Source organism: Mus musculus, chromosome 3 (genome assembly GCF_000001635.26).
Source record: "Mus musculus strain C57BL/6J chromosome 3, GRCm38.p6 C57BL/6J".
Lineage (NCBI taxonomy): Eukaryota > Metazoa > Chordata > Mammalia > Rodentia > Muridae > Mus > Mus musculus.
In genome coordinates this window covers 143,307,609-143,320,972 of record NC_000069.6, presented here as the reverse complement: position 1 = coordinate 143,320,972, position 13,364 = coordinate 143,307,609, and the positions used below count along the sequence as shown (strand labels likewise).

Here is a 13,364-nt window from a genome sequence, read left to right as displayed (position 1 = left end):
ACCTGAAGTGAGCAGTTTTTGATTTCCCCGCTTCCTCCTCTAATGTGTATTCTCAACAAAATGGCCAACCTAATCCTCTAGAACAAATACCATACCACAGCACTCCTCTGCTCACAGCCCTTCCATGCCTCAGAGCCCTGACTGGTAAGCAGAGTCCACTCTATTGGACCTTTATAAGGAATCCTTACCCTCTTGGTCACTAATTTTCCAGCACAGTGGTCACACAGTTTTTCTAACAGAGCCTACACAGAAATACCAGGTGATATCTGTACAATCTATGCTTCTGACAAGAGCATCCTTCTTCCCACTGTCTACAAGGCCAGCTAACACTTTGCTCCATGAGCTTTGCTTGAAAGTCTAACCCTTTCCAACCAACTCCAAGCTTCATTCCACTACCTTTCCCACATCTCAATACTCTGTACCACATTTGAGATCCTTTCTGGTGCATCATTCATTTCTTAATAATATTCTGAACCGGCTACAGAAACATCCTGTTTGTCATCTCTCCTTCTCACTAGAACATAAACTCCATACAGTCCATTATCTTCAACTCCTGGATACCTAGAACATAGACTTCATGGCACCTACCAGGCACTTAAAAATAGCACATGAATGAATGAATGAATGAATGAGGAAAAAATGAATGAATTCCAAGTTTTTGACCACAGGAGAGATCTAACTTACTGAAAAGTCAGGCTTAAATTTATAATTACATTCTACATTTTCTCATCTGTGAAATGAAGTCATTATATTAACAGAGCTGGTGCAAAGATTTAAACAGAAACAGACTGAAGACACTGCCTTGTAAGCAAGTTCATTACTGTGAATTTAAGAATAAGAAAAGCAAGAATAAGATTAGCTTGGTGGTACAAATCTGTAATCTCTAATGTGCTCCAAAGATTGATTTAGGGAGGTCATAAACTCCCAGCCAGTTTAGACCATTAATTAAGACCTTTTCTCCAAATAAAACTTTATTAGTATTAGACTGTTTAGCTAACAGCAATTAAGGCCTAGGCTCCACCCCTGGTACTGCAAAAGCAAAGAAATGATTAAGAGAGCTAGGGAGGGGGGGAGGTAAGGAGGTAATAAAATTTAACGTATATAGACAGACATCTTCTCCTCAAGAAGGATATGGCTCTTTGCACTAGACCTATCCAAGAATCCTCCTACGCTTAGTTTCAGAATAGAATAACTAGATCCTCTGTGTCTAGTGCCTGTGTCAGTGTCAGAAGCATCCACTAAGCATTGACATGGCTAGGAACAAGGGAGGCAGATTCAAGGTGCAACTTCTAGGGTCCAAGGCCAGTAATAGAGAGAGGAAATACTCAAGCCTTAAAAAGTTGAAAGGCCTTTAGAATCTTGTACTTGGCTATTTCTTTTCTGAGCCTGGATATCAGCAGTTAGGTGGCAGAGGTAAAGGCAAAACCAGTCCTCGTCCTCGGCATCCATGACTCCCCTGCAAGTCCCAAGAAGCCACACTGCAGCATAGTCCAAAACGTACTTAGCATCATCTTTGACTCTGGTGCCATTACAAAATCTATCATTTATTAAAGGACTCATCATTTCCCAGCATTTTTCTGTGTAACTCAAGACAAAGACTGAGGTTTTATTCTTTTTCCAATGCATGTGTATGTTCACATGTGTGCAAGTGCACATCTGTGTGAGTGTCTTGGTGTGGAAGAGAACAACCTTGAGTATCCTTTTGCAGAAGCCATCTGCATTATATTTTGAAATAGAATTTCTCATTGATCTTGAACTTGCTGATTGGGCTAGGCTGACTGGCCCGGAAGCTTAGGGATACACACACACACACACACACACACACACACACACACACACACACACACACGTGTCTGTTTCCCTAGTGGTAGGTGTTCACCACTATGCCAGGCATATTTACATGGTTCTGGGGATTGGACTTAAGCTCACAAGCACTGCACTGGTTAAGCCATCTCTGCATCCAGGCTCGCACTCACTTAGGGGTGCTTTCCGATGCCTAATTCCATCTTGTTTACATTGTTGATGTTTAGTAAATTCTCGATGAGTAACCGAGAGTGAACAACATGAGTGTGTTCCTGCTGCTGCCTACGGTGGCTTGCAATACAACTGATCTCCTTCCCTTTCTACTACAGTAATTAGAGCAGAAGCAGATGTCTATAGCAGCATGCACCACCCTTCTCATCCTCCATGATTGTGCTAATTGGGAAACTAGGTCCCCAGAATGTTGTGAGCAAAAGAATTACACATTTAGGAAATGTTGAATTAAACAAACTTAAGCAGACTCTTCCCTACAGGATTTCTTAGCGTCCTCAACACACTAATAGACATCACAAATCTTTGAAGTTTACGTAGCACAGCATCAGGACCATTTTGGAAATGTATTGGTCCATGTGTTCCTTCTCACACAGTCTCCTCACCAAGAAAAGCATCGTGCAGGCAGCTCCTTAAGTCAAATTTTCTAGAAAACATAGTTACTCGTGACAAACACAGTGGATGTCTCCAAAATCAGAATTTTGGTCTGGAGAGATCAGCAAGGAAAGGTGCCTGATGACGAACTCAAGCCCTGAGACACACATGGCAGGGGGAAAGAACTGACACCTGTAAGTTATCACAGGAAGGGCATGCGAGCATGAGCATGCACGGGCACATGCACACAGAGACATGCACACACACACACACACACACAAACACACACGCAAGCATGAACCCATGCACGCGTGCACACGCACATGTTAAAAATAAATAAACAAACATTTGGAGCAGAATCTGTTAAAAAAAAATAAAATAAATGAGTATGGGAACAGAAGTCTGGAAAGTACAGGTGTCTGTCTGTCTAATGTGACAGGATTCACCTAGACATCCTTCTCCACCCAGTGCTGATTTGCCTGGGGATACACATCAATCAAGTCATGTCAAGAATTATTGAGAATTATTTGGTCACTGTGCAGACAAGGCTAAAATTCATGTGTGTGTGTGCTTGTTTGTTTGTTTGCTTGCTTGTTTTATTGATCTAGAGCCTTGTATAATCTTGATATTCTAACCGATCATCCAAAGCTCTTTGTAGACAGAGTCATTAAGTGGATGTCAGGAAATCAAGCAAGGGATGCCCTTACCTCCCTTGTCTCAGCATAGGTTTCACCGCATCCCTCTTTTCTTACACAGATGGAAATTTACTATCAGAAGGGGATGACCTAGAGTCCCTTAAGAGCCAATATCTATTATTTAATTTCATTTGCCATGTAAGGTTAAATAAATCTAAGAAAGTACTGAGGACATAGGCCATAGAACTCACATGCTTTGATAAGACAACAAAGAGAGAGGCAGATAAGGAGAGGATGGCTAGAGTAGGGAAGTTGCAACTGGGTTCTCGGGACATGAAATGATCCAGTTAAATGGAGATGAAAGAACTGAATTCCACTCTGTCTACCTAATGACTTAGCTTCATGGTGGCCAATTCTAAGTATTAGAGTTTCCATAACAAACAGATGTGCTGAGTAAATACACAAAGATAACAAGGGAAGAAAGAACTTGTGAATTGGACACGGGTTTTAGCAAATAGGAGATGAGAAGTCACAAATATAATGTCCTTTATAGCAAGCAAAAGTGCAATCACAGCACAACATGCCGGGCCCTTCTCCTGATTTACCCTAGCCTCTTCTCCACTCCACCCCATATCACCATCTTTAACTTAGCTCCGGTGAAGAAGGAATAGCAATTAAGCCTGATTGTCTCTGTGATTCTGATACATGCTCCTATGTGCATTCACACAAAGCTTAGTCATCGCTATTGCTCCAGAATGTAAATTCTATTTTTTCAAGCTACAAAATTATCTAGACATTTGCCTAATACCCAAACTCCTCCCTCGCCTTCTAGCTGCAGATAGTTCATAAATCTTTAAGGGAATGCATTGACTCTGAAATTTAGTCTCCTTAAAGTAACACTTCACTCAACTTTATATCTGGAGTCACATGCTAGATTCTGGTTCTATTTCTGTTCTGTTCTATTGATTCCTGGTGGTTACAGGACACCCCTCCACACAGTGTTATCAGAGGCGAAACTGTTGCCCCAGGGCATCTCATTTTCGAAATATTTTAATGGGGAAACTTTAGTTCAATCTTGAATGAATCTTCAAGCTGCTTAAAAAGGACTGGCTGTCTCCAGATGAACAGAGAAGACGATGAGCCCCTGGGGTGAGTCCTCACCGCCCCCTCAGACTCACCCACAGCTCTCTCCAAGCTGTTATTCCTTTGTCTTCTTACGATCTGGCTTCCTCTGGATCCTCTCCAGCATTGAGCCCACTCATTTCCGTGACTTGCAGTGTCCTCTTGAAAACTAAGTAATAGAAGCAGATGCTCTAGCTCACACGCATATTTTCTCACTCAAACATTCATCACAGCTTCCCACCCGAAGCCGAGGCAGGCTCTGCTGGGAAATTCACAATCTCTAACCTAAAAACCAAAGTTGCTAGGGCTCTTCTGGTGGGTTCCATAACTATAGCTCACAGTAACTACATTTCGCTTGTACTTCTGAGGCTTTTGCTCCACCCTCTCAGATTTGGTATGGACATCCAAATCGTTTGCTAGAACCCAGATATCCCTTTCTCTGTGAGCATCCTCTCATGTAGGTGGGAAGGGGACACTCTTCTGCCTGGAGAGAAATGAAACCTACTAAGATCCTAGAATGATATTCATAACAATCTGTATATTCTTGATGTGTCTTCTTTTACACGAAGTGTGTAGTGGGAGAAAGAGACACAAAGAACAAGTCACTTCTAGTCTTTTCCATAACCTAAAAGGCCTTATACCTGGTCCATGACCCTACCTAGAATTGTATCATCTACCAAAGAATCAAAATCTTTCAATGCTAAAGACTCAAAAAAGCACACCATTACAGTAACCTTCTGTGTCTTCTAAAGGGGCTGATTCCCACTGAATGAACACAATTAATTAGTTTAAAAGACCCACATCCAGTATTTCATGTGACTACTGTTTATCTCCCATGGCATGTACAAACTTTTTTTTTTTTTTAAGAAATTGCGGGAAATGTCAAGACCCTTACTTGTTACAATTTAATTTTGTGCTGCTCAGGCAATTACAGTTCAATGAATGATGATTCTAACACATCCAAGTTTTCATTACTCTTTGCTTAATTTGTCAGTTAATGCCTTTGAGTTCCGCAGTTTCCCCAGCAGTCTTAACTTGCCATTAAAAACCTGTCAAGGAAACACAACCTTCCGATTCCAGCCGGGTTTAAAGACGGCATACATCCTTTCATTGTTAAGAAAGTTAGAGCTCACTCCTCAAGCAAAATATTCATACTTCAGGAATTCACAGTTAGGAAAGATAGCAATAATTCTATATTAGTGGGTTTTTTAATGTAACTGCTCTGCAATAAATACCAGAAATAAGAGTCTGTGCTTAAGATACTATATATCACACAAATATTACTCTCTATCCGTGGTTCTTAGTGGTTTACGGTTACCTGATAGATGTTGGACTTTTACATTCCTTTCCATGTCCCAAGCATTTATTACATTTACACGTTTATACATCTCTAATATTTTTGCAATACATTTTCCTGAATCAGCTGATGACATTTAATAGAATATTTAAAGCACAATATAAAACCTTAAATGCTTCGGCTTATTTCAGTGAGGGGGAATGCACATAGATTGGATTTCAAATTAAAACCTACTAGGGTGGTATGCTGGACACTTTTTGCTTCTGCTGTGCATATTGAAATACGAGGGAAGGCTTTCTTATGCAATACTGTGGCATCGGTACAAACAACAAGCTTTTGTACTTGGGAGCAAGGAAGATGATTAAGGAGCTATTAATGAAAGGAAACAAAACCAGTGTGCTGGAATGTAATAGTCCATGAAATCCTTATTGGTAGAAAGGGAATCTGCAGTAAATAAATATTAACCTACATGCTATGGAAAACATAAAGCAAACTGGGGGGAAGGGGGAAATATGTTCTTTAAGCTAAAATATAAGTTAAAAAATCGCTGACAATGTAAGGAGAGTCAATTTGCATACAGCAGGGCTCCATCTGCTGTGGAAAATATAAGCTGCAAGAATGATTTAATAGTTAATAGAAGTAGTGGCCGTTGTTAATTATAATTTGCACATTTACAAATCAGCACTGATAGCAATACAAATTATGAAATATAAGGGTGTTCTGCTGGGTACTGGGGAAAATAAGATGACAGACAAAGTTAATGGACTATCCCTAACCACAGCTCTGTCAGAACACATCAGAGAACTAATCCAGTTACAAAGAGCCTGCAATGGAAAATCTATTTAAAATATTAAAATGCTGTTTGGTAAAAGCTTTTTCATAGTGCATTTTACTTAAACAGTTGCTGATTGCCCGTGGGTCGTTAGCCATATACCCAAATGCATTCTGCAAACTGCCATTTAAAAGAATAGTAGAAATTAAAGAAGAAATATATTTCTGTGGCTCTTCCTACCCCCCCCCCAAATATACAGAAATTGTTTGCTGATGTCTAGTCTAGATATGGAAAAGCTGGCATATGATCACACAATAATTGGATAGCTGTAGAATTAAGCACTGGGCTTTGCCTGCACTGAGCGGTACCATTCCACACTTTTCCCATTAGACCTGATCTTATTCCCATTTATATTGCATGCTAATGGTGATGATTCAAGGACACTCTTATTTATTATGAAGACAGAAATTGTCATTGATTTTTTTCATTAATCTTCTATTTCACCTAATTTCTCTCATCATTCTATAATATGGATTAGCAGAGGAAACATTTTATACACAGTGTTTGAATGGTAACTTTTTTCCCCTCTAAATGGTGCAGATTGCTAATTTTAGCCTCTGGATTCTCTAATTTAAAGAAACCGGCTCTTTATGCAACCTCCTTCAATTTACCATGATTAGGGAACCTTTGCTCCATGACCATTATTGTTAATGCATGCCAAGGACGCTTTTGCATCTTTGAAAAAAAAATGGAAAGAACAATGACAGAACCAAATATTCACCTGAAAAATATGTAAGCTTAAGTGAGCCAAATTATTGCAGATCACACTTGAATACAAAATTGGTTATTATCAAATTATATCAGGGTATATTAGCACTTATTCATTTCAATTCAATGTACACTCCCAAGGTATTTGTTGGATTGGGGCAAAGGTCAAAACTGCTGGTCTTTGCAACAAAACTTTTCAGATGATGTTTATTTTAACTATCTTTAAAAATATGAATTTGAGTATGTTAGACAGTGTGGTCCTCAGTTCTTCCAGTCTTACTTGTAGTGATTCTATATCTTCATATTACTTGATTGACTCCTCTATCAACCCAAACTTTCAAAATTATTTCATATATCTAATCATATATTACTTGTTTTTGAATATGTTCAATATAATTTATTTGTTCTTGAATATGTTCAATGTATTTTTCTTCACTTGCTACATCTAGCATATGCGTTCATATCTATAGCCCAATCCTGAGTCCATGAGATACAGAATCATTAATTTGAGACCAATGGGTTATTTTATTAGTTAAAAACAAGAATAGAAGGTATTGAAAACATCTGTATACTAGAAAGGATGTCCATCAGAAATTATCAGTTATCATTGTGATTCTAGATAGGAAAATATTCCCCCTCTCCCTCTCCCTCTCCCTCTCCCTCTCCCTCTCCCTCTCCCTCTCCCTCTCCCTCTCCCTCTCCCTCTCCCTCTCCCTCTCCCTCTCTCTCTTTCACACACACACACACACATTGTTCTTTCATGAGAATTATTTCACAGACCTGCTATCATTCAATTTTCAATTCAGTTTCAAACATGCAGTTTGCACCTGGAGACATACACACCATTAGGATTATTCCCACTTGGATTAAAGAGTGTCTATCTAATTCTCTCTGTAATACAATACCAGTTAAGCACCCAAGATATCTGCCAAAGTTCAACATTATATGCATTCATAACAAAAAAAAAGGTCACACATAAGTTAGTGTGGATGTGAAGAAATATTTTGTTATGTATGTATGAATGAAAACATGAGCAAATCAAATCACAGGATTAGCCCTCCTCCCAAGCCTTGGTCTTCTAAAAATATTATAGAATATGAAATAAGGAAAAGAGAATAGGTATGCTATATGATCAAAAAGCAATGGACTGGCAAGTAAAGCCAGTCAAATATTGAACATCCATACATCCAATGTTTCAAAACAATACCACATTAAATTTCAAAATTTCTGGTTTAATTACTAATAATAGGCCAACCCTTAAAATAACTTATAATTGTGGTAATATATTTTGAACAATATATGCAAATTCATTGAAACTACTAGAAAGTACAGAGTAGTGAAATCACACCTTCGAGGGTGATTAACGGGAGGAACCACAGAGGAACCATAGACCCACAGGTCTATGCAACCGTTCCCTGGTGGATGACCGCTATTTCCAGAGCAAAAAGCTGAATGGCTGAGGGTTGAACAGAGACTTTCACACGCTAATGATGTGAGATGGAGAGAAATCCAAGTCCAAAGGCCTCTCAAGGGAGTTACTGACAATTCCCCTAAGCTTTAGAATAATAATAAGCAAAGCACAGGCCTAGGTTTAAGTGAACGAAAACCCTCTGTGGATCACAGCAAACTTTGATGGATGACCCCTTAGGTACAAGTTAAAAGTAAAAATAAAGTTTCTTTAGTGCAATATGACATCAATCCAAACCCCAAATTACCTTGAATATCTTCATATACAGTGACTCAAGTAAGCAAAAAAATAATCAGTACAAGCAAGCAATAAAATGTCAGAGCCTAAGATCATAGAAACATATCAAGGGAGAATCCAGATAGGACATTTTCTTACCTCTGAGATAAATTTTGAGAGCTGTTATCTTCACTCTACTAAACAATCCTATCCATGAACTTAGTGCATTTGTAATTTAACAACATTTTAGAAAAGAACTTAAAGCCACACAGCTGGAAAATTCTGGAACTCATAAATATTATAGACAGACTTAAGAATTCCACGGTGAGGCCAAGAATGGTAGAGGCTCCTAAAATTCTAACACCTGGGACACAGAAACCGGCACATCTCTGTAAATTCAAGGGCAACCTGGTCTACATATCAAGTTCTAAGCCATCTGGAGTTACATATGGAGACTCAGTCAATAATAATAATAATAATAAATTCTTGATGAAATATAAAACTTATTATTGTTATTATCATCATCATCATTATTATTCCTTGGCTGAAATTAATTGCAAAATAAACATAACTAAAGAATTCTTAGTAATTTTGAATCTAGATATACAAAATAAATATCAGTATGTCAATGGAAATATCAATAGATCAGTAAAAACTAAACAGTATGGAATATAGAAAAGAAATGAGAGCAGGTAAAAACCAGAACTTCAATTAGAATTTGAATCTTTATTTTAAAACCCAGAAGAGAGAAAGAAATGAGTAGAATTGTAATTTAAGATCGCAATAACAGAGAATATTTAAAACCTGTGGAGAGATACTTAGTCAAATTTTCAAACCGTACAGTAAACTTTAAGCAAGTGAAACATTAAAACAAATATAATTATTCCATAGACTAAGTGACCTCAGTGAGACCGTGAAGTGAAAAGGCCATGGGATGATGAGATGATTTTTCAAAGTATGGAAAATAAAGCAGCTGTACCATAAAATGTTACACCCACTTAAAACAATACTCAACACAATGTTACACCCACATAAAACAATACTCAACACAATGTTACACCCACATAAAACAACACTCAACACAATGTTACACCCACATAAAACAACACTCAACACAATGTTACACCCACATAAAACAACACTCAACACAATGTTACACCCACATAAAACAACACTCAACACAATGTTACACCCACACAAAACAACACTCAACACAATGTTACACCCACATAAAACAACACTCAACACAATGTTACACCCACACAAAACAACACTCAACACAATGTTACACCCACATAAAACAACACTCAACACAATGTTACACCCACATAAAACAACACTCAACACAATGTTACACCCACATAAAACAATACTCAACAATAAAGCCCAAAACTGTTTTCAGACAAAACTTAATTTAGATCTAAACTACCTACAACACAGTAAGTATAATTTAAATACCTAAATTAATTGAAAAATATACAATGTTCATGGGTAGGATCATTTAATAGTTAAGAAAATAATTCTCAAAACTTATCTCAGAGATTTTACTTATAGTCCAGGTCAAATTTTTAAAAATGTACTAAATTTATTACAAAATACAAATAAGCAAAGCATTGAGGACAATGAAGACAGACTGGAGGAAGAAATTTTACTAATCAAAACTCACAAAGAAGCAACAGGGAGGGATCCACTGGTAAGCCTATGAACTGTAGGATCCACCTACAGTATGTCAATGAGCAGTACGATCCAACAGTAAGCCAGTGAGCTGTAGGATCTTCATGTTGAAAAGAAAGGAAAATCACAAAGATCAGGTTGGAAAGTTGTGCTCCAGTTTCAAATCTCAAAAATATTTAAAAATTGTAAATAATTTCGCTACACTTTGAAACTTCAAAAATGTACAGAGCTAGGCACAACAGATAGCCTTATAAATATAGCCTTATACTGCTTACACATAATTCCATTTTCTCAGATTCCTTGTGCCACCATGGCAGAAACATACTAAATAGAAAATTCAAGAAATAGTTCCTAAGTTTCTAAACAATTTGTTGTTCTCAATAGCTCGATGAAATCACATACCATCTCATTCCTCTCTCCCCATCAAATAAATTACCATTTGCCCAGTGGAGAGCCATAAGGTAGCTTATGCTACCTGGCTCAAGCCCCATGAAACTGTCTTGTTTATCAAAGTGATTGCTACGGTGTCTCAGTACTTACACTCTATAATACAGTATTTTACTTAGCAGTGGCCCCAAAATACAATAATAGTGACTTTGCCAATATAATTGCAGCACAGTCTTGTAGCCTTATAGTCATTACAAGTACTCCATTGTGTTAGGTTATTGGCCCCTCACTGTACCTAATTTATAAATTAATCTTTGCCATGCATATGTATATATAGGGAAAAGCTTGGTATGCTTAGAATATCAAGAACTACTCACAGTTCCAAACATCCACTGTGGCTCTTAGAGAAAACCCCAACAGATAATGAGAACATGTGGCTTGCATTTTATATACCTGGTATCATACATGCATTAAAAGATATAAAGCAAACACAGTAATGAGAAATAGCCAATTCAGAGTTGTAGCCACATATTGCCCAAAGATCAAGGGATGCGACTAAGGAAAGGCAGAGAGAACTACAGGAAATGCAGAGAGAACTAAGGAAAGGCAGAGAGAACTAAGGAAAGGCAGAGAAAACTAGGGAAAGGCAGAGAGAACTAAGGAAAGGCAGAGAGAACTAAGGAAAGGCGGAGAGAACTAAGGAAAGGCAGAGAGAACTAAGGAAACGCAGAGAGAACTACAGGCAACCCCGCAGCTTTGTCAGGTGAGAGTTCCTGCCATTTATTTTATTATCATGACTTATAGTGTTTATAAAAATGTGACATGCTCTCTTTTGCATCAAATGTTGCATATTAAAAATCATCTAAGACACATCAGAAGGAAAAGGAAGACAAATATAACTAAAACATAATCTTATTTAACATATGGCAAGAGTGGGCTGGAAAGATGGCTCAACAGGAAAGGGACCTGCAGTGAAAGCTGATTACCTGAGTTCTATGTCTGGAACCCACAGGTTAGAAGGAGAGAGCCAGAGTCGGCAAGTTGTCCTCTCACTTACACGAGTGCTGTGGTATTCATATGCCAACACACACACACACACACACACACACACACACACACACACACACACACACACACACACACACGGGGAGGGGGATGTTGGGGAGATACACATACACACACATACACTGTAAATAACCACACATATTTTTATGTTTTAGGGCTATGGATGTGGGTCGGTGGTAGAGTGCTTCCCCAGCAAGCATGATGAGGCCCTGGATTTTGTCCCCAGCATTGACGAAGTAAAACGCTGAGTAAGTGGAAATTTTATCTTTTGCTGCCATCTTGAATGCTTTTCTGTAACTTAACTGCATGATCTTCTTCACTGGCTTGGCTTAGCAACCAGGTCTCTGGAAATAAGAGCATTGTTGGAGGATAAATGTCTCCTGCATTGAAAAAGGAAAAACAAGGAAGTCTTATTCTCGGTGTCCCTAAAATATGACAGTATTTGGAAATAGAGTCTTGAAATAATCGAGCTAAAAAGAGATTAGGGAGGACTCTAATTCAGCACAACTGAGAAAAATGAACACGAGGACTGATTATTACATGTTATCTCATATATATTTTATATATGTATTAAAGGAACCTACAGGAGCCCACAGCTATATACAATAATAATTACTATTATTAGGGTGTCATATCACAGACATGCAACAGAGAAGACAATGTAAAAAGAGAGAAAAATATTCACCTAGAGACACCTAGAGTTTTCCCTCAGAAGCTGAGAGACAAGTAGAACACATTCTTTCTCCCCAGGCTTCAGAGGGGATGGTTGCACAAGCTTGCATGTGTGTGTGCGCGCACACACACACACACACACACACACACACACAGAGAGAGAGAGAGAGAGAGAGAGAGAGAGAGAGAGAGAGAGAGAGAGAAAGAGGAAACAGACAGACAGACAGACACTCACACGCACACACACACACACACACACCAGATTTGAATTTGAGCCTCCAGAAATTACGTGATGACACATGCCTATTCTCGGCCACCCTGTTAGTGGTACCTTGTTATCAAAGCTCTGGTAAAACAGAGCAATCGTCCTTAATATTTTTAAATCACGTGCTAACCCCAATACTTTCCACTTTTATCAACACAGTGAACCACCTGCCAGAGTAGCCAATTCTCCTAAAACTGCTTAAAACAAATTCTAATTTACTTGAGATGTGATGTGGATGGTTGTGCCTAGATTATTAATATATGAAGTTGACAAATACATTCTTTTGAAGCTGGGATCTCTAGTGTCACATCTGATGAAGTCCTGAAAAACTATATGTTTCAGTAAAAATGTCAGCCTCCATGTAGCCAACTCAGTGTTTACTGTCATTGTAGGGATGGCATCCAATGCCTGGGACTCTATTGGTGATCTTCCAGCAGACACTCTTCTGAATGACTCAGTGCTGATGCAGTAATTTAGCATATTTCTGCATGCCAAATAATAGATTATAAAAATGGTGTCATTTAAACTTCAAATTGATTTAGCCAATGGCAAACAAGTTGGCTTTGATTTTTTTCTTCCATTTATAAAAAATAATTATAGCATATAGGGTAGTTAAG

At 38.2% G+C, this 13,364-nt stretch overlaps 1 long non-coding RNA gene across 1 annotated transcript in view; it reads left to right on the top strand.

The window, feature by feature from the left end:
• Gm40159 overlaps positions 1 to 13,364 on the top strand; it is a 101,288-nt gene that overhangs the window by 58,467 nt on the left and 29,457 nt on the right. Inside the window, exon 2 of the long non-coding RNA XR_867681.1 lies at positions 11,966 to 12,058. This is a non-coding gene — a long non-coding RNA (predicted gene, 40159). The remainder of the gene's footprint in view (positions 1 to 11,965; positions 12,059 to 13,364) is intronic.